The following is a 19,069-nucleotide window of genomic DNA, read 5'->3' as shown; positions in this document are numbered from 1 at the left end:
CTAAATGACTTGCAACTTTCCTACTTTCTCCTCATGCCAGCAAAGGTGCGCCAGACAGGTCAGTCTCAGTTTAAAAGAAAGGTGGCTGGTGGAAGAGCTGTCTCTGTGAAGGGCCTGGTCTGTGGAATAAGCTGCTCCCCACTTCACAGTCCAAAATACCTCTGGTCCCTTGACCTCTGGGGCATGCTGCGTCTGCCTGGAGGTGACACAGTAATAGGGTTACCATACGTCCGGATTTTCCCGGACATGTCCGGCTTTTTGGGCTCCAAATCCCCGTCCGGATTGTCCGGGAAAATTGGGACATGCCGGGCCGGCTGTGCGGGTGCTCGGGGGCCGGGCCGGAGGCCGGGGGCTCGGGCCGGGGGCTTGGGGGCCGGGCCGGGCCGGCGGAGCAGTGCCTGGCCGGGGGCTCCAGGGCCGGGCCGGCGGGGCCGGGCCGGTGGCTCGGGGGCTCCGGCGGGGCCGGGCTGGGGGCTCGGGGGCTCCGGCGGGGCCGGGCCGGGGGCTCGGGGGCTCGGCCGGGGGCTCGGGGGCTCCGGCGGGGCCGGGGGCTCGGGGGCGCCGGCGGGGCGGGGCCGGGCCGGGGACTCGGGGGCCGGGCTGGTCCGGGGACTCGGGGGCCGGGCCGGCGGTGCCAGGCCAGGCCGGGGGTTCGGGGGACGGGCCGGCGGTGCCGGGGGCCGGGCTGGGGATCGGCGGTGCCAGGCCGGGGGCCGGGGGTGCTCGGCCGGGGCCGGGGGTGGTCGGCCGGGGGCCGGGCCCAGGGCCGGCACCCCAGGGCCGGGGCCAGCCTGGTCCGCGCCTCGTCCCCCCACACTCCCCCTTACCTGCTTCAGGCTTCCCGCAACTCAAATGTTCGCGGGAAGCAGGGGAGGGGGTGGAGACTTTGGGGAGGGGGCGGAGTTGGGGAGGGGGCGGGGCTGGGGGCGGGGAGGCACAAAATATGGTAACCCTACACAGTAATGCAAGCTTCCATTCTGCCTGGGTCTTGGAGCTGCCTGACATCGCCCAGAAAGGGAATAGGACGAGCTAAGGGAGTGGACCAGGGCACCAGTAGATGTGCTGTGTCAGAGAGGATTCCCTAGGCCACCTCCACCAGTGGGCCTCCTATAGAAAAGCAGCCATAGGTTAAAGCCATGCACTCCTGTCAGAAACACCACCTGCCCATTAGCAGCAGTGATTTCCCCCTCCAGTGAAACTGTCCCTAACAGTGCGAGAGGACAGAAGGTGCAAACTCCTTGCCTCTGCACCAACAGGACTGAATCACTCCCTGAGTCTTTTAAACTTCATCTTAGCTGGGATGGCTAAATTCCCACCATTGCTCAATTCCACTAGTATCTCTGGCAGAAGTGACCTTTCTTTCATTTCTATGCCTTGGATTTTCATAAGCATCTATAGTAATGAGGCACTCCGCTCCCTGTGAATTTCAATAGGATTTTGGAGCCTCGCTTCCTTAGATTCCTTTGAAAAATCAAACCTATATTTTAAAAAGATCAAGAGGTTGAGCCAGTTCTCCCAATTCACGGTGGCAATGGACAGCTTCATCTAAAAAAATGCAGTAGATGATAAATCTGTGCCACTAGCAGGCAGTGAGGGAGGAAGGGTTATTTCTATGGCTTTTGCATAACTGTAGCATGTAGAGGCATCAACTGAGATCAGGGCCTGACTATGCTAGGCACTGTAGAAGTATATAGCAAGAGACAGTCATTACTCTGAAGAACTTATCATCTAAATAAACAAGACAGACAAAGGGTAGAAAGCGTAACACCTTTTCCCTCTAGAGTTTTAACCAAAGGGAACTATGTATTCTTAACAAGCATCACAGTGACTTTATTTTTCCCTCACCTTGTAAACAGAACAACTTTCCACCATGCTGCTCCTTTCCCAGGACATTTTTTATAGTTTTCTAATGCTCTCTTTCATTCTTTTTCTTCCCTAAACACTCCCCGAGACACAAACCTTCTGACCCACCTGACAGCCAGTGATAGGCCCAGGCAATTTGAACGCATGCACAGATGCAATCCACTCTTCATTGGTGTGATAATAGATTCTCAGGGGGCTGCGGTGCTGATAAATTAATATTCCTTCCCCTTCCCCCCACAGAGGCAATTCTTGAGAAAGGCCCACACTTATGCTTAATTTTTGTGGGTGAGCCATGAAAGTGACCCCTTGTATGTGACATTGGAATAGAGTTGTATGATAGAGTGGATAGGCCCAGAGGCCCCCTGCTGGAGGCCTCAGGGTGCTGCCACACTCATCCCAGGTAAGGAGCAGTAGAGAGGTCCTCTAAGCAGGCTAGAGTGGCTGCAGGGGAAGCAGCCAATCAGGACCAAGGAGGGCCCTATAAAAAGGAGCTACAGTGTCAGTGACAGTTCAGAGCCTTGCTAGTGCTGGAGGAGTGTGGATGGCTCAGGGAACTGCAGCACAATGGACAGCCTAGTGCTAGTAGGGACTGAGGGAGCAAGGAAGAGCTCCTGGCTGGCTACTGGGCCCTTAGAAGAGCACTGAGCTAAGGGTAAGGTATTGGTGAAGGCTGGGGTCATGGGGAAGTGGCCCGAGGAACTGAAGACCTTTTTACTAAAGGGACATGCTATTCTTAGGGGTCCTGGGCTTGGAATCAGAGTAGTGGGTGGGCCTGGGTCTCCCCCTTCCCTATAGGCCACTGGGGAAGGGCCTACAATTGGACATCAGTAAACCCCCAGAAGGGGACTGAACTGTCAGAAGGCCCAGTTGAAGACTGGGACCAAAACAGACCAAGAGGGCAAAACCATTACCTCCAGGGAGGAAGTCCTGGGGGTAGGGCCTAATGGTAGGACTGGGACTGGTTTGAAGACTGGGGACGCACCCAACCAGAGGGGGCATTTGCGAGAGGTGGGTGCTGACCCCATTACAGGTTGTCCGAAAACATCTCTCGAAGTTGGAACCATTGTGTCTTATCCTGCCATAACAAATATTATGGAGTGCTAACAAAGGGCAAGTCAACCTAAGGCTTGGTCTACACTACCCCCCTAATTCGAACTAAGGTACGCAACTTCAGCTACGTGAATAACGTAGCTGAAGTCGAAGTACCTTAGTTCGAACTTACCTTGGTCCACACTCGGCAGGCAGGCTCCCCCGTCAACTCCGCGGTACTCCTCTCGCCGAGCTGGAGTACCGCAGTCGACGGCGAGCACTTCCGGGTTCGACTTATCGCGTCCAGACTAGACGCGATAAATCGAACCCAGAAGTTCGATTTCCAGCCGTCGAACTAGCGGGTAAGTGTAGCCAAGGCCTTAGTTACACAACTCCAGCTATGTTATTCATGTAGCTGGAGTCAGTGTACCTAAGGTCGACTTATTGCGATGTCTACACTGCGCTGGGTTGATGAGAGAAACTCTCCCATTAACTTACCTTATGCTTCTCATTGTGGTGAAGTATCGGAGTCGATGGGAGAGCGATTGGCGGTGGATTTATCAGGTCTTCACTAGACCCGCTAAATTGACCCCCAGTGGATCGATTGCTGCAGCGTAAATGCACGGTAAGTGGAGACCAGCCCAAAGAGTTAGCACTTCTATAGTGCTTTATGCCTTCAGAGATTAACCATCTTATTCTCACAACACCCTTGTTTGTAACATAAGTGACTATTTTTACACAATTTTACTGATGATGAATCTGAGTTACAGACAGCACATTTTTAGGAAGGAAGATCTGATATCTGTGCACACAAACATACACACTCTTCTGTACTTATGTGTATATGTGTCATTATCATAACTGTGTGTGCAAATTGGTCGATTGTGCAAATGAATATACCTGCAAAGGGAAAAGTGACAGTCTGTGGCAGAACTGGGAACAGACCCATAAGAGCTGTCTCTCAGCACTGTGGTTAGGTCACTAGGCCATGCATATATATATCTATGTGTATACAGTGTTGTTGTAGGTGTGTTGGTCCCAGGATATTAGAGAGAAAAGGTGGGTGCGGTAATATCTTTTATTGGACCAACTTCTGTTGAAGAGAGAGACAAGCCTTCAAGCTACACAGAGCTCTTCTTCAGGTTTGAGAAAGGTACTCTGAGCGGCACAGCTAAATTTAAGGTAGAACAGATTGTTTAGCATAGGTAGTTAGCACATATTCTAAGAGGGGCCATTCAAAGTGGAATGGTACTACAGTGGCCAAGTACTAAATGTTACTGTTCAGCTGAGGATAAACCATTTTCAAAGACTTTAGAGTATGAAGTAAAAAGGGAGGAGTCTGTAATGATTCCTTAGTTGTATGAGGAACCCCTTGTCAATATCAATCTACAGTGCCTAGCACAATGGGAGCCCAACTGGGTAGAGGGCTTTAGTTGCTATTGTAATATACATGTTAATATACATACAGACCCCATATGTTTATTGACAAGATTATTCTTGTCGGATGATGCTGGACAGAATGCAGTACCCTACAGTTTAGTATATATGGGTCTTTCAAATGAGACCTTGAACAACAAGGTCACGTCTATTTATGGACATCAAAGATCCCTTTGCTCTTTTTGTAAGAGCAGAGGTTTGCTCCAAAACCCTGGACCAAATATCTCCAGGCTACAATGTTTCACAGTGTACTGAACACTCATGGTCTGCTTCCACCCCAGAGCTGGTTGCTTTTTAAGAATGGTGCATGATTTTTAATGCCAGCCAATTTTCATTGGTTTGCTTACTGAAGCCAGTAAATGGGATGATAGTTGGCATTGCAACTGCTGTCTTCCCCTCTTTCTACAATATCAGTTGTGTTACTAAATCTCTCCTGCTCTCTCCATGCAGAGAACTTTAAATGCATTACTAAGATGTCTGCCTGAGAGTTGTAGCCCTAACTCACACCTGCAGCAGGCAGAGAGCATCTTGGTTATGCTGCTGCTATAACTTCTCTCATCACTGCTACTGTTGGTTGTGCAATAGATACCCTCTCCTACACAGCATCAATGAAGCCCCAGGCAACTGCTAAATGCTCGCTTCAAAATGCATGAGTAAAGGACATTTATAAAGGACATTATCTTGCTTTGTCCCCCCATAAAACATTTGCTCTGAGCACTTACCATGCAGGCACCTTAAAGTGGTCAGATATTTGAACTGTGGCAAATAAACTCTTCTAGGATTCACTAATAAATTTTAGCACAATCATTCCCCTGGTAGGATTATAATCAGAGTATCAGATTATCCCTGCGGGAAGAGGAAACTAGTCTGGATTTTTAAATAGACATTTCTTCTGCACTTTGCATCAGTGGGAAGAAGCTCATATTAGACAAATAATGACTGAGTCAAAATAATTACCAATTGGCTCATGTTTTACTTGATGAACTTTGGCCAATCTCAAAGTGTGCATATGAGAAGCAACTGGAATCCTGTTCACAAATTTCAAGTGAAAAATGAATCTCCAAATTAGCTCAGCTAATTTCAAGGCCTAGTGCACAAGAGACTGCAGTGGTGTTGTGAATACCTGTTATCGAGGAGTGGTGCGGTAGATAGCACTTGGAAATCTGTATACACAAAAGCTTAACTATTGATTTCTATATGCCCACATCTTCCAAGATGGATAGACCACTAAATACAGTGTGGCCTTGTCTACCTTAGCATTTTCCTTCAAATTTCTCACCATTGTATTACTATTGGTACAGCTCCATTGGTGGAAAAAATAGTGGGAGAACCAATGTAGACAATCTTCTGATGTTTTAACCCCATGTTTTCTACATTTGCTCTGAACTGGGTTAGATAACAGAGTGGAGATGCACCAGTACAACAGTGGAAAATCTGGAGAAAAATACTATCACAGATACAGACCCATGAAAAAGAGCCATATCCTCCCTGTGCAATGAAAAGTAGAAGAAAGGACTTAAATCTTCACATGTTTAGAGCAAAACACAGCTACATAAGTTAATATGTAATTTCTCACCTAGTCATGAGAAAAATGCTTATAGGAACCCGCAATGGGCATAGTTAGAATGCAAGTAAATTCCAATTATCCAAATAGCTCAGGAAACATTCAAAACAATCCAATGGTCAAAGTTTCAGCTAAATGAAACTGATCTCCACATGAATTTTAGAGACAGGGGACGTATCAGAATTTTGGATAACCTGAAATTTGGTTAATCAGCATTTGGATAATCCGGGTGTACCTGTATTACATTACCACACAGACAGCATGTATATTAAGGGCCCACAGTACATGAAAATTTGCTGCAAAATGTATTACATTTTTTCCAAGCCCCTACAGTCAGAGATAAAGCCCACCTACCTCTACTATTTATATATAACTGTTGTAGGCTCAGACACCCATTTCACCATAGCTACTTTGCTATTCTGTGGTGTGAATCTTTAAGCAATAGTGGAGAATCATTAACTCACTACACTAGAATCTTCTTACAGTTAAGCTGTAATTTACAGATCTTTTTTCTCTATAAGTGAAGATTCTCAAGCCCGGGGAACATATTGGAACTGATGCTGGAATTACTGTGGAGAATGATATGGCCTGTTACATAGAATGATCCCTTCCGGCCTTAAAACTTGGGAGTCTGTATGGCTCTAAAATGAGAGTGCAATGAAATATGATGCATGTTAATAAAACATCTCAACTGCAACAACAAAAACCCTACCTGTGTAATAGAAGGGATGTTGCCCTAGGAAATAAAATTGCAAGTGAAGTAGTATGTCAGACTATACTCATAGCAAAAAATAATAATCTATTTCAAAGATTGCCAGAATGCTAGTCAGATCTACTGCACGTGCCCTTTCCATTAGGGACATTGAGAAAGCAAGGCAACTGTATGCAGTGGAAATACACATCAACTTCACTATATTTCTACTTCACACACACACACACACACACACACACACACACACGATAAAGAAGAGGCTTGGAAATGTAGCCACTGGATTCTCCCCCCCCCCACCACCACCACCACCACCACCCCTGTTGAAAGAAATTAGGCACAGGCAGGTTCTATAGAACACCCTGTGCTGCATTTTTGGAATTCACAGGGGTGTTCAAGAAATAAACAAATAACACTGATCTAAATAGTGCTATTGGATTGCAAATCACTTCTCTGCTTCAGTTCAGTGCTTAAACTCCTTTTTTTTTAAATCACCATACTCCTGATCAACCACTTCCAATTTTAGTAACATACTACATAGAGAAGGAAAGAGAATCTAAGATGGTCCCCAAAAAAAATTTTAAAATTGATTTTTCCATCTTTCTAATGAGAAAGATAATAGGCTGTGGAAAAACATGGCAAAATTGCACAGAGAGAAGACAGACCCACAACAGAGCATGTTGAACAGCTGCTAAACCTATAGAAGCCACACTGTTTCCTGCATTGATTGTTCAAGGAGCTGAGTTTATTGAAGCCAGGGTGATTTGGAACAGCTTAGAGGGAAACTATTGACTGAAGAGCTCTTTTGTATGGGAAGCCATTGTTCGGTAAAATTTTATGACTTCACAGCTTTTTAACAAGAGGAATTTTAACAAGGAACGTTTCCTTCAAGGTTTCTTTATGAAGTGGGTGAACTGAGTTCCCCATTTCTCCACAGATTAAGCTGTGCTCTGAGAAGCTTTCTCGTCTTTCTCAGGTACTGGAAAAACAAAAGGCTTGGCATGGATTTAGCTGTTCTAAAAAGGAAAAAAAATTAAAGGAAGAAATTCTCAGTTCGATTAACTTTTGTATGTACTTTATAGAAGCTGCTGGTGGTGAGAGGATGTCTTCTATTTTGTCAGTAGTTGCATTATCAAGAATTTCATCTCAGTAGATCTGGACATTCTCCAGAAACAGTAGCCCTGTCTATGCTGAACTTTAAAATTTCCTACCATTGCACTACCACAGCTGCAATTCCGCTAATGGTAGCAACAACAGTGGAAGCGCTAGTGTAGACATGGCAACAGTCATGTTTTCACCACCATATCATCTAGTCTTGTTTTGAGCAGGGTTAGATAATACAGTGATATAAATGCCAGTACCTTGTCTGCACTGGAGCTCCTGCTATTGCTACTACCAGGACACAGATACGACTTAAAGCAGAAATGAAATTTTGGTCAGTGGGACTCCTTCCATGGAGTTAGGACTTAAGGATTCATCCTCTTTTTCCTCTGCTTCTCAGACTACATATTCTAAACTGACTCCTTTGACTTGTGAGAATATAGAACAAACTTGATGATCCAACCTGGGATATGAAATTACTGTGGACAATCACATTAATATAACAATGATGTTTTTGGTTTCAGGAGCCTGATGAATCATAAGCTCTTCAGAAGAAAAGGATCCAGAGTTTATAAAACTTTTCAGGAAAAAGTATTTTGTTTGTGTGAAATATACTGTGCAGTACTAAGTGGTCATCCCAGCACTGGAAATGGTATGTGCTGAAATCAAGCCCCAGGTGCAACTGAGAGTTCGTTTGGATAAACAAGGTTAGATTCCATGTTAACATATTTTATACAACTATTTGACCAAATCCTGACTCTCCTGATGAGAAGCATGTAGACCAGCCAGAGTACTGCAGCCTGGAATGGCGCTGAGCCAATGGAATTCTGATGGAAAAGGGTCACCTCCACTCTCAGCAACTGCTCCGGAGGTGCTGGCAGCTGTACAGCACTGATCCTTCTCCCACAGGTGAAGTGTGTGACCTGCTGCCACTGTGTATGGCAGTGAGGTTGCCGTGGAGTGATGTTACGGGAGGCAGTGCTCCATGGGGCCTACTGCACCACAACAGTTACAGTATCCTGAGCAGAAGAGACAGAAGGGACAGAATGGCGAACATAGGAAACTCATGTTAAGCCTTCATGGAGCTTGAACATGGAGCGGCTTCTCTGCACCGAGTTGGGCCAGCCTGACCTCCTCAGGATTGGTGTGGCCTGCCCCAGAGCTCATAACTGTAGGGTTAAGAGGCCTGCACAGCCAACAGGATTTGGCCCATTGTAAGGGTCTTTTAGAAGTATAACAGTTGATACAGACACTGAGCTTTCTTGCTGTTGATTTTGTTTTAATTAATTTGAAAAAATTAGTAAAGAGACATTTTAAAAGACTATTAGTATTAGCCAGTCATCCAAAACATCAGATTCTTTCAACAGGAGCACTCAGGATTATTTAAACATTTCAAAACCAAGTATTTAGCCACAGAAGGAAATATATAAATTTGCCAATACAAGGACAGTAGTGTATTGGCAAATTTAGAAGTGTGCATACTGTTTGTCATATGTAGTGTCATGCTCTGGAGTGTGGGGGAGACATGACCCAGAAGAAATCATCCCATGGTCATAATCTAATTTTGGGAAACCAGGGAACTTCCCAATTCATGTTTGCTTCATTGAGCTCCAGTTAAGTTACACCATGGCTGAATTTGCTCCCACATATACATAAGTCAGTGCCTGCTCACTTCTGCAGGTGGGGCTCTCCCCAAAGTAAGATGTTAGGACTCTCTCCTGCTGCTGCTGTAACAATCATAGGACTGGAAAGTCCAGGTCTTCTAGTCTAGTCCCCTGCACTCAAGGCAGGACTAAGTATTATGATCAGCATCTATATGGGGAAGACTTGTCACACAAAGGACAACCACAGCCCAGTGTTGGGTGGTTGGCTATTGCTCCAGGGGTCCAAAATCTGCTCCTAGTTACAGACGTGCAAAGCTGGACCAACTCTATCAGTCTAGAAGGAATTGGTCCAGATTAAGCTGGTGTAACAGTAGAATTTGTCTCATCCCCTCCAAAAGTCAATCAGCAAGAATTTATTTGAATGACATCACACTAATCTCATCCTGGCATTCTACTCTAGCCTAGTCTACACAGGTTCTTTCATCACCCTCATCACCGTAGTATCTGAGAGCCTGTCCATACAACAGCTAGAAATCCTCTTGTGTTTACAGAAAAGTGAGACTGGGATGAAAGAGTATTTTTAAGATCTTCATCTCCTATCTAAAGCTGATACAGATTTTTTTTATTTGTTTCTTTCTTCAGAGATCAAGCTGGGAATGTATTTGAAGAAACTATTTAAAAGGCATTTGTAGCACACCTGGGGGTTAGAATATCTTGTATAAACATCATTCCCCAGTATTTGGAGCATTCACAGCTGGGAAACGCGGGTGAATATACTTTGAATACTTACAAAGTTAACCCCGTACTGCTCTGTAATGCAAAGCCTGAAGAGTTTTGCATGTGACTCTTCTGAAACAATAGACCCCCACAAAAGCAACACTGGGTCATTATGCTGGATTATAGATGTGCAACTCATGGGTTCTAGAAGACATGTCCTCTGGAAATAATATAATGTCACAAAGTATTTGCTAATGATTCTTGCTGTGGTAATATCCCATTCTGTTAGCTCAAAGGCTGTAGCAGACTCATAAACTTCTAAGTGGTCCATTCAACACTAAAGGGGGGTGGAACCATGCTGAGTAAGCATAAGTTACACATGCATCACCACTGAGTCTTGCCATTGCCCCAAGATGACATTCCTGGAAGTACAGTTTTCTAGGCGGCTTTTTTCCCCAAGTTGATACTGAGAGACATGGAGGAATTGGATAGTGCAAGAGATGTGGTTGTCAATTTTTTTAATGAAGCCCTTCCTGCAATATGTTGGTAAATGGGTCCCTCTCACACATACCCGTCTTACACCTTGTTCCTGCACAGTTGCCATCTCTCTACTTGTCTCTCTTCATTCTCTCTTACCATCATGTCTCTTTCCTATCTCCATTCTTTCCCCCTTATCTGTTTTTTTTCTCTTCATGTGCTTTCAGTTTTTATTCCTTTTTCCTTTTTTCCTGCTTTTTGCTTTCCTTCCTAGGTTGCTCCACTCATTCCATCACTTGCCAGAAGGCTACATTCCATTCAGAGTTGGGCTTCCATTATTGGCTATGTGGCAGGAGGACACAAACTCTTGCAGTTGAGTTTTGTAAGAGCAGAGACACCAATGGTCTTCTCCCGAGTATCACCATGGGTGATAAATAATCCTCCTAACCAGATCATTGGTGGTTAGTTCATATTCAAAAGTTGTGAATAATCCAGAAATTCACTGATTGAATAGCACAGCCATTATTGGGAGCACAGCATGTAGAAGACCTTAGTCATTTTGCTTTGGCTTTTGTTGCTGTTCTTTACAACAGTTTTCAAATTCATATTGGCAAAAAGGTGTGAGATTAAAGTTATAGAGCCTGAGGTCCTCCATCCACATGACAGGGACAGTACCAGCAGCCGTAGTTCAGCTTCTCCACAACGTGCTTCAGAACTGTTCTGCAGAGACCATTTCTACTGGAGAGAAGGTAGTTCAGTATCCATTCCCATTCAGTCCTTGGCCTTCATTCCCCTTAAGACTTTATCATTCCCTTGGTAAATTTATGTTGCAAAGCACTATGGCAGAACTCATCAAGTCTCTGCATTTTCCTTTCTGTATATCATGGTAATCAGTCAGTCTGGGTTTTGAGTAAATTTACCATTGACATCTATTGACCTGTCAGTAACATCACATCCTTTCATTTACCAGCTTTCGTAGTCTCTTGATCATTCTTATTTTTCCAGCTAGGTCTTTTCATATGTATTCTCTTCATCTCATTTCTGGTGTTCAATACATTGGGTCTTTTATATTTGGGCCTCATGCCATCAACTTCTGTGCATATTGATTTTACTAGAGATGCATCATAACTTGCTGCATGAGCACTCCAAGGTATCATCATATCTTCAGACAAACAGGATAGTCACACTGTGCTGTTACACTCCATCACAGTCCTTCTGGAAAGTATTACCACTTTAGGAGCCAGCCAAAAGCCACAATCAGAACCTCCTGCATAGAATCAAGGAGGCTCCCTGCTCCACCCTAGGACTGACCTATTTAAACAGGAGGAGGAAGCTGAGTAGGGAATAAGAAGCTGTAAAGCTGTCAAGGGATGGTGAGTTCTCTTCAGCTCTCTGATGGCTGTTCTGGCCAGATTCAAAGACTTTTGTTTTGGACTTTTAAGTTGTGGGAGTTCTGAACCTGGATCCTGAGGTGAGGCCCTTTAAATGGTTTTTCCAAGTGCTCCTTTTATGGGGCTTTGTTAAAGGGAGATGTACTTATGTTAATTAGTGTGTTTGGTTTCTTATTGCCCTGATCTGAGCAAGACCAGTTGTTGCCACCCAGTTGGAATAAACCAGGGTGAGGTATATGGACAGTACTACACCTGCCTATGAGGGATGCATTGGGATGGCCCATGGCCTCTACAAGAACCATTTCTAGAATATCCTACTATGGCAATGGTGGAACAGTAACAGCCGTTCAGTATTTCTAATGCTACAACATCCGTCCTGGCAAATGGGATGATGTGGCCTTGACAGGAAAGCAGGTGACAAAAGTACCCTTACTGTTATTCTAGCTCTTATTCTAATCCACCATAATCCTCCTTGCTATTAGGTTACTGCCAAAAGGTCATTCTTGGCCTTCATATCCAGGCTCATAAATTGAGGGATTTGTGTCTTCACCTCATATTAGCTTACAAATACCACTTCTAAAATATTGTTCTCCTTGACTAACCCACATGGGACAAGGTTTGATATCAATCAGTTTGACAGTTTTAATGTATCTTTGACTTACTGTGTTGGAGGCTAAGTAAATTTCCCTTTCCTACTAGAGTAAATGTTTGCTATTGATAGCTCAGAGTATAACTCATACTCTCCACGGCATTGTTCTGTTTTCCCGTTTGCTGATAACTGTTATCCAGGTTATGTGTGCATTACGTTTCAGACTCATTGTTTCATCCAAAAAGGAAGAAAGTTCACACCAATAAGAGTAATTAAAGTCAAAGCAAAGGACATGGTGGGAGATGGAATATCTTGAACTTCCTCAGTAGATCATACTACTTTAGTCTCTAGTAATTGTATCCATGTAAGATGTTTTCTCTCCATTTTTTTTCTGGCATCAGAACTTGCCAGACAATGGAAAAGGCTACATGTCTGACACTCATGGCTCAATCCCGTAAGGTGATGAATGCCTCCTGTGCAGTGCTGTATACCCACAATTCCCAGGTAATTTCAGTGCACAATGCAGGATGCAATCCACAGTGAATGAGAGAGGTTAGGAATAAATCCCTGTGAGAAATGGCAGTTTTAACATGCACTGCATTTGTGAATTACTGTACAATATTGAACAGTCATGAATACAATATGTTACCTTGTATTGGTACCACAGTAGGGCCACTTCATTTTTGTTTGAAAACTTCATGCATACCTTGGAGTAGCCACAATGGAAAACATTTGGTTAGAATAACATGAGGAGTTCTCTTTCCAGGAACAGCTAATTAAAAGCACTAAAAACCATGCATGTACTAGTAGAAATTAAGCTTCAAAGTAAGGTACCTGTAATTCACTGACACTACTTTGCAGAGAAGCATCCATTGGGTTACTAAATGGTAAACAGTGGCAGTACATAATCACTCCAGATACTGCAGCTGCAAGTCAGATTCCAATGCAATTTTGAATTCTGGATTTGATAAATGCTACAATATGTGTGGTCCTAAAGAAAGGATGTTTATACTGCATTTTTTCTTGTGCAAGCATGATACTTTCAACAAAAAATTCAAGACTACAAATTTGTTTTATGTCACAATCTTACTCCTGTAGATCAGCAGGATTTGTCACTCATCTTTTTAAACTCTTTTGATAGCACTTCCTTTAATTCATCAGACAATTTCTCTTCTTTCAAAAGACTTTTTTCTCCAAATATTCTATAGCATTATACTCTTTATTTCTGATAGCATTACTAGCATTATTGTATTGATTATAAGTGTGGATGGCCCATGTAGCTAACAATCAAATCAAGGAGATAAGACAGTTCTGACAGGAAAAAACCAGTTGCCATAGGTTAGCAGTCTAAGGCATTCTTTAATAAGTGATAGCTGTTTGTGGGGTGTGTTAAGTGAGTTTATAGTTTTCTCCAGCTAAGTCTTTATTTTCTGGGTGGGGGCAGGGAACTTGCTTGTTTAGACATTGGTTTCCAAAGTTTAGAAGTTTACAACACTGTATTTTTAAAGAAAATGATAGGAGGAAGGCAAATGGAGTATGAACTGCAATGTAATTGTGACCATGTGCATGGAATTATTTTATTACCTTAAAGCAGCTGAAAGTCATTTATGAACATGAAAGATATGTACAGGAATAATTTTGTGTACGTTTACTAAGAAATACCAAAAGGTATTGTAAATGACTTGACACCATCAGAAAACTGCCTCAGAGTATTCACTTTTATTATGGATATTGTATCCTGAGTGTGTGTGGATGGGGTAAGGGAGTGGGAAGAGGGTAGTATAATACATATTCACACCTTTATTCCTTTGAATGCTAAGAGATTTACTCCCCCAACAACACGTGTGTGTATTTTCAGAAGAGGAAAGAGAGTAACACAGCCAGGGGGCTGCTCTAACTTATGCCAGAATTGAAGAGAGAAAGGTGGCATAAGACTACCTTTGGCTCATTCCTGTGAATGCAGGTCTACCACATAACCAACAGTCATGGCTGTTCAATGACCTACTCGTACATGAAATGAGTTAGCTGTCTCAAATTAGACAGATCAGCTGTCTGGTGGATATGTCCCTACATCACAAAATACTGTAATCAATAGTTCAGATGGCACCTGCACCACTATATGATGCTGTGCCTTTATCTTAGGGCTTGTCTACATGAACACTTAATGCATGGCCAGCTGAGGTATGAATCTGCCCTTCACTAGCTTGCCATGAATTAACTGTTCATTAGTTTGAAAGAACTAGATCAAAGCAACGAGGACTAGCTCAAAGCAAACTAAATTGTTAATGCCCATCAGCAGGGTCCACACAGACAGTTAGTCCCTGGTAGGCTAGTGTGGAAGAAAACAGGCCTTCACGCTTGGGTTGGGTGCAGCAAGTCAGAGACAGTCTTTATTCTCAAGCAATTGCAAAGAGGAGAGAGAGCACACTGGCAGGGATTCACCTTGTCCCGGCAGGTCTCTGATACATAAACAATTAGAGCAATTTTTGTTACATATAATAATGAGCAACAGCTGCATTTTGTTATACATATTTCTTCCTGATATCTCACTTTTTTCATTAATTTCTGCTACAGTCTACATTTCATTCTTATCTAACACAAGGTCAAAACAGTATCTCTTACTGTCTGTTCCCATTCGCTTTCTCGCTTTCTACCCGCCTAGGCCCTGCCTTCAAGTCTTGCGTTATTAGAGTCAGTGTCAGCCTGACTTTGTTAGCCTGACTCTTGCTCTATTCCTAGAGACCAACTAAGATCTCTATGTTCAAATTCCCTTTATCCCTTTCTCCACTTCCATGCTAGTATGCGGTAGATTCAACCCCAGCTTGCTATAAGCTAAATGTTCATGTAGACAAGCCCTTAGTGGTATCTTATATGTTGTCTGATCTGGGGTTTTAGCAGGAAGTTGAGTTCTTCCTGTGTATGCTGGAGTTGGTCCTTGCAGTGTGCCAATAAATCACTGATTCTGTAATTGAGAATTACAATACACTACCACAATTAGCAACCTCAGCAGATAGCAGTGTCTGAAGGATCATGGAGGCTGAATTACTCTTTCACTAACACAGTTGATTCAGTCACAGTGGCTGGTCCGTTCGTAGCTAGTCTGATATGTTTCACTAGTTGGGGAGGGATAGCTCAGTGATTTGAGCATTGGCCTGCTAAACCCAGGGTTGTGAGTTCAATCCTTGAGGGGGGCCCTTTAGGGATCTGGGGCAAAATCTGTCTGGGGATTGGTCCTGCTTTGAGCAGCAGGTTGGACTGGATGACCTCCTGAGTCCCTTCCAACCCTAATATTCTATGACCTTCAATGTGTCATGTCTACATGCCTCTGCACATCCAGGTTCACCCCTTCCCCTGAAGTAGCAGGGATAAAGTGCTGTACCACAAGAGAATCTGTTTTGAGAGTGGGTGAAATTCACTTAGGTGCACAGAGCCAGAACAAGGCCCTCTATACCCTCTTCTTAGGCACCATATTGGGGCTGTAGGGAAGGGGGGAGTTATAGGTGAAGCAGTTGCACACAGGTATGTGCTCATGGCAGAGTGGGCCTCTGTACCAGCATGGAGAATGGCCTTCCTCCTTAGCCAGGAGATGGGCTATAGGCTCCATATTTATATAGATCTAATGGCCCTTGCACAGTGTGCAAATGTATGGAGGGGCTGTAACCACTTCTCCAGCCCATAGTTGGCAGTAGTGGCTCCAAAGAAATGAGCTGGAACTCCACAGCCTGGCTCTGGGTTGGGGAGGTGAATTTTGATTCCCAGCATCCTATGCTGTATCAACATACTGGTTGCGAGAGCTTAGTGCAGGTGTTGTGAATGTCATCCAGTGTTTTATGAACCCAGGATGAGGTTTGGAGCACTTTGGATCAGAGCTTTGGATCAGATCTAGACTTTTGAGTGCTTATCTGGACTGCATCTCTAATCCTTAGCTCACTCCTTAGGTACACGTGCCTGAGGCCCTCTTTAAAAATGCTTTTATGAGCCTGTTTCATCCCAGGTAAAACATAGGCACACATTTGCCCTCTTCCAAGTTAACGCTAGCCTAATCTCCCGTGCAGATAGCTGAAATGGGCCTTCCTCTGGAGAGGCAGACCACTAGCTGAGATGGAGATAGACGGAGCTTCTAAAAGCCTTTCTCTTATTTGTAAGGCAAGCATGTCTTGAAGTGGACATGGCTGACACTGTTTAGCCAGTCTTTATGGCTGGGTCCAGGCTGGATGACTGAACCATGCTAAAATCACTGTAGCCAGGCTGGGGATGGAGAGTCCTATTGGGATTGCTTGACTGGGGATGGGGTGACCATTTTGTGCTGGAAGTGATGGCTTCAGAGGTATTTAGAGGACTCTGAAATAGGAAGAGGCCTTGTCTAGATTAGCCTAGATTCAGCAGTTTGTGTCCCTACACTCTTAAGTGAAGCAAAGAATGTACAGATTGAACTAATCAAGATTTAGCCTCCTTAAACCCCAGTTAGGTAATTTGCTGCAAACCTCTGTATTTTCTTCCCTAGACAAAGGGGTCAGCACTGACTGCTGACTCAGGGCTAGACCTGAGAGAGGAAAGCCAATAATCCCCCAGACTGCCCTGTGGTAGCAGCCTAAAGAACTTGAGTCTCTAGTGTACAGTTTCCCTATTGTCTCCCCTAATCCCACTGCTATTTTTATGGAGAGGGAGCAGAAGCCAATGAAGGTGCCTGTTCAGATACCAGGTCAATCATTTCTAGCTTTCTGTACTTATGGCCATCCTAGTGAAGGAATGGACAGTGAAGAATTGGGGGGAGGAAAGAGGTGAGTCATGGGACTGATGCATTAGTGTGTAATGAATTTGATGGAAATGGAGAGACAGAAGCATAAAACATAAGTACGTATTTTTCTTTAACCAACTTAACTGCTTGTGTGTATTGTGTCTGAGGATGCCTCGACAGTCTCCCCTCCCAAACCTCCCCAAAGGTCATTATGTAGAAGACAGGATGTTTTATGACCTGCTCTTTTCATTTTCCACTGGCAGGTTTTCTGGTGAGTGGTGGTAAAAGAGGTGGGGCTGTTAAGCCTCACAATACCAAAGTGAAAAAGTAGGATGGGTAAACCTCAGCATCTAGCTGTCCTGGGGTCCAATTTTATACAATCAGGCAATAGCTCTGTATAATCTAAGACATTTTTTGGGGGGGAGGGTGATGTAGTCTAATGACTGTGCCAGAGAGAGGATAAGGGGTCTACGCCATTATGGGAGAGACCAGTTTCTCAAGAAGAGGCGGCTAATGGTTTTGGTAACGAATGACCAGAGTCTTAGCACAGCTCTCCTGATGTGTGCATGTGTAATTTATCTACCATGGCAGAATGTAACCACTCCTGGGTATGAACTTTTTTATTTCATTTTTATTGTAAAGCCCCTAATTCTGTTGTGAGCAGTGTAAAAGGTATGGGGTGGCTTGAAAAAGGACACTTTTCTGGCAAAAAATTGTCACTGAAAATGTGTCCCTGTCCAAAAGAAAATCCCTGCTAAATTTTTCAACCAGCTCTAACAAGTAAACTGTCCTGCAGGCACTTGAATTCATTATGCATTTTCAGTTTTGTCATGCAAATGCCCTCTTTTAATTATAAACTGTTTGTGTAAAAGCACAGCCTCTATTTAATATTGACTTGATTACAGCTCTCTTCTTTCCACTGTGATATCTTTCTTCCAACAAACCGTCATAAATCACTTACTGGCAATGGATTTGCTCAGACTGAAATTGTGCTGAAAACAAACTAAAGCAATTGATTCAGAGTACAATATGTTGATCATGTGCTTGCCATATGGATATGTTGTAAGTCCTGCCAGGTCTACATGGTTATTCAGTATTAAAAGAATATTATTCAACTCTTACTGACATCCTCTGTGATTTCATCAGTACACTTTGGTTTCTGTGATCCAGATGGGATGGGTGACATGGTTTAGTAAGGCAGGCAGCTCTGGAAATCAAGGTGTTATCATACAGGCCACCCACACACTACCATTCATTTGGTCTGCCAAATGGAACATGAAGCAGAATTGGCATCTACTGTGCAGCGGCAGCAGAGACATTTTGTCACATTATTGATCTATGCATTGATTTATGAGGTGGGTGGGCTTTTTGGAAGAAAACTGTCTTCTAAAGCCTGTATGTATATAATCAACATATGATGATAGTTAGAGGCTGCTCTGTGAACACTTAGAGCAGCAGTCCTTGGTTTCTGATATTTCTTTGTACAGAATATCATTAAACATCCCTTTCAAAACTTTTGTCACTTCCTTTGGAAATTAAGTGGCATGCCTTGCTTACCCATTCAGAACAGATCACATATTGGATTTTGGCTGCAAGTGATTAACAGTGATAACTTCTGAAGGTTTTTATGTTTCAATCACCAGTGTCTGAATAACTTCCTTACCAAAAACTGACAAGTTTTTAATTAAAACCTGTGGGTGTGTTATAATCATAGATGAAAATGGCACCAGCACTGGAATCACATGAAAAGGTACATTGAATAGTAAGAAGGGTTTAGCATAAACCATTAAAAGTCAGGAGACTGAGAGTTCAAGAGGAATCCCTGCCCTTGCAATCGCCATTCAGCACAT

The 19,069-nt window shown here is 43.8% G+C and overlaps 1 long non-coding RNA gene across 1 annotated transcript; it reads left to right on the top strand.

The window, feature by feature from the left end:
• The first annotated feature begins 2,382 nt into the window (after positions 1-2,382).
• LOC135984370 (uncharacterized) lies at positions 2,383-18,555 on the top strand. The gene is made up of 3 exons (XR_010602305.1): positions 2,383-2,515; positions 3,415-3,517; positions 8,228-18,555. It is a non-coding gene; the product is annotated as an uncharacterized LOC135984370 (long non-coding RNA).
• Positions 18,556-19,069: the final 514 nt, after the last annotated feature.

Source organism: Chrysemys picta, chromosome 6 (assembly GCF_011386835.1).
Source record: "Chrysemys picta bellii isolate R12L10 chromosome 6, ASM1138683v2, whole genome shotgun sequence".
In the NCBI taxonomy this organism is placed as follows: Eukaryota; Metazoa; Chordata; order Testudines; family Emydidae; genus Chrysemys; species Chrysemys picta.
This window is presented reverse-complemented; position numbering and strand designations above follow the sequence as displayed.